A 3,680-nucleotide genomic window follows, 5' to 3' on the forward strand; every position below is an offset into this window, starting at 1 on the left:
AATTTTATTAAATCTGATTTATTTGCTCAAAAGTGAAAAAAGAAAACAATGTGCCTTATAAACATATGGTTTTTGAGGGGGGAAAAATCTTAATATTTAAAAGTTTTCCAACATTTTTACTAGTTTTGTTTGCTTTTGAATATTAATTTAAAATCCATTATGAACAAATATTTGGCCTCAGTACTTCTTACTTTTAAAATGGATTTTTTTTAATGCAATAGAAAGAGAATTTACTAAACCTGTTTAAATCGTTTTTCAATGCCACCAGAAATTCTGCATAAAATATCCAGTACTCTTAAGGTTCCATGGTGGTGTATTGGTTAAAGCACTGGCTGCTAACCAAAGGTTGCAGCAATCTGCTTCCTTAGAGATTTACAGGCTTGGAAACATAGGATGGGGTCTACTCTGCCCTTTGGGTCACTCTGAGTTGGAACTAACTAGAGAGCAATGGAATTGAGTCAGAATGAACTGATCTTCTAAAATGTCAATATCATTAAAAACCAAAATGTCATATAGAAGACACTGCTGCAATAGAACACTATGTTTCTAAAAGTTGCAGTCATGTGGTATCATGCCTGAAATTTGGGAACAGAGTGTTTTATAGTCTGACTGCATTATTACTCAGAATAAGCAACTTTCTATCTTTTCCTAGGCACACTAAATTTTCATTTTAGAAAGCAATAATCCAACCTGGCCCTTAACATATATTTGTTAAAGAGAATGAATATTTTAGTGTATTTTTCTTTCAAAAAAAAAAAGTCAAATATATCCTAAAGAGTAAAGTATATCCTTCTTTGAGACCATTACTTTCTGAAACGAGTCCAACTATAAAATTTTAAGAATTATGTGAAAATGTGGAATCATCATTCTATGAAAACTGTGTGCCAGAGTTATATTTTGTTGAATCGTTTCTATCTTTAATTCAAAATAGAAATCATAAGTCTTCTTTTGCATTTATCTTAAAAACACACAGATGTAAAAAAGTGCTAATTAAAAAAAAAAATACAATTTTTCCCAACTATATATCAACATGGAATGATTTTAGTATGCCTGTACTAAAAGCTGGACTTTAAAAAAAGCTAGTAATGTTTAACATAATCATTTTTAATCAGTAGTGGTTTCAGTTTCAGCAGGACCTCTAATTAGTCTTTGAATTTCTCTTTTTCCTGCAGGACCTTTTGGTTTTGCTAAACTTTGCTTATGTGCTTACTGCTTGGGGTGTACTTCTTCATAAAGGAAGTCTGCAGTCAAGTCATCCATCCCCATTATCTATCTCAGTCTTTCTGATTACATCCATCTGTAGTTGCCTTTCTACACTCTCTAGCAGAGGACTCTTGCAGCTAGAGTATAGCATCTGCTCTCTTATACTGCACGTGTACCCAAGCGTTGAATAAATAAACACGATGGACTCCAAATAAGGAGCTCTGGTAGCGTAGTGGTTACGAATTGGGCTGCAAACTGCAAGGTCAGCAGTTTGAAACTACTATCTGCTCCGTGGGAAAAAGAGGAGGCTTTCTGCTCCCGTAAAGATTTACAACCTTGGAAACCCTGTTCAGGGTCGCTATGGGTTGGAACCGACTCGAAAGCACTTAACAACAACAACAAAAACAACAACATGGACTCCAAATAGTCTACTTCATGGGAGTGCTTATACAGAAAGAATGATAATGTGCTGAATCCTTGGGAATCCTTTTTGACAAATCTTTCAGTTCTGTATTTGTAGTGTTGGCCAAAATTATAATTTCATTTTTATATCTATTTCCAACTGCACATAGTTGAGCTGTCTGTTACTTAATTTTTCCCAAGCCAGAAATGCTTCTTGAGAAATAGGAAATGCAACTCTTTCTAGTGTCTGATGCTTAGTGTCCACATTCACATCAGTTTGAACTTCATTTATTTTGATCTGTCATAATTCTTCCTCAGCTGCAGTCAGCAGGGCAGGAGAAGACTGTGATACCAAATATTTTTTATATCTATGTACTGATACATCTTTCTTTACTGTTCCAAATACTTCATCTTCAATATAGCCCCCTCCAAACTCCTTTTTCAGAGTTGTTCTTGTGGCTGCATACATTTTTGACGAACATGAGAATGATCTGGAGACCATGCAATGAATATCCATCCATTCATATCCCTGGGTGTTCTGAGAATCTAACCTAAATAATATATAGCACAGCTGTTTGTCCTCCAGTAATGGGAGAACAAAGGAATCATAATCCTTCTTCCATGAAGCTGAAGGTTGACTACATGATCCAATCACAAGTTTCTCATTTTCAATAGATATTTTCAGAAGTCTGTATTTCTCATTTCTTGCTTGGCAAAGATATCTTTAACATCTCCACTAGCTTAGATGCTGGTCTAGTGGGACATGGTGGTGGCTGTGGGCTCCCAGCTCCAGTGCTAAGTGCAGTGAGCAGCCCCATCCCCATTGCTTTCTTGCCTGCATGGTTTCTATTGAGAGATCTTAGCTTAATCTGATTTGCTTGCCTTTGTATGTTACACTTCTCTTTTCCCTAGCTGCTTTCAGGATTCTGTCCTTATCTTTGAGTTTGGAGATCTGGTTTATCATATGTCTTGGTGATTGTCTTTTAGCGTCTATCCCTCCTGGGGTTCAATGAGCTTTTTGAATGTGTATCTTTTTGCTTTTCAGGATGTTAGAAAATTTTCTTCCAGAAGCACTTCAACTATCTCCTCTGTGGACTTGTGTGATTGTTCCTGTTCCAGAATGCTGATAATTCTTAAGTTATTCCTCTTCATATTGTCCAACATGAATCTTAGGCCTTCTTCAGATTTTTTTTTATACTTTTTTGTACTTGCTATTCTTTCTTAGTAGTGTTGAGAGATTTATCTTCTAGCTCACTAGTTCTGGCTTCTGTCTGTTCAATTCTACTCTTTTGCCCTTTCAGTGTATTGTCCACTTCTGATATTCTATTATTAACCATTTGGAACTCTTTCGGTAGGTTTTGAATTGTTTCCAGTACTATATCTATTTTATTTGATTGCTCCTGTAGCACTTTCCTGACTTCCTCCTTATTTTTCTCAACTCCATTGTAAAGTGTTTTGAAACATTTTATAATCATTTTTCTGAATTCCTTCTCAGGTATTTCCAAAGCCTGCCCATCTTCCAGTATGGAGTGTAGGTCTACTTCCAGCTCATTTGCCTCAGTCACTTTATCTCATTTCTGGACATATGTTAATATAGACATCTGTTTCTGTTTTGGGGAATATTCAGGAGTTATCTGTGGCTTTAATACTTAGATGAGTCTGTATTTTGGTATTTTTTATGCTTTCTGATTGCTTCCAGGTAGATGTGATCAGGGGATGGGCTTCCCTTTTTATTCTTCTTCCTGAGAAATTTCAAGATGCCACTGTTGGTCGTGACGTAACTTAGGATTTACTTTTTGGCCTATTTTCCTTTTTAGTGTGCCTGCTCCACAATCCCTGTTCAGAACTTTTTCCTAGTGTTAAACATTTCAAGGCCAGCTGTGGCCGTTTTGCACTGCTGTTTGACTTTAAGTGGAAATGGTCCCCTTTAAATTTTGTCACTTCAAATTTTGAGGAGATCTGTGTGCATGCATAGTAGAACTCTCTGGGGGTAGGGGTGGGGTGTCCAGTCACCAGAATGGAGGTGTGCAGACACTGAGAGAATAATGAACAGATACCAAAAAAAAAAAAAAAAA

General features: G+C 36.2%; 1 pseudogene; it reads right to left on the bottom strand.

Annotated features, from left to right (window-relative positions):
- Positions 1 to 1,104: 1,104 nt before the first annotated feature.
- Positions 1,105 to 2,074, bottom strand: LOC102825596 (annotated as a pseudogene).
- Between the last annotated feature and the right edge of the window lie 1,606 nt (positions 2,075 to 3,680).

The sequence above is a fragment of the Chrysochloris asiatica genome, unplaced genomic scaffold (genome assembly GCF_000296735.1).
Source record: "Chrysochloris asiatica unplaced genomic scaffold, ChrAsi1.0 scaffold00043, whole genome shotgun sequence".
NCBI classification, from domain to species: domain Eukaryota; kingdom Metazoa; phylum Chordata; class Mammalia; order Afrosoricida; family Chrysochloridae; genus Chrysochloris; species Chrysochloris asiatica.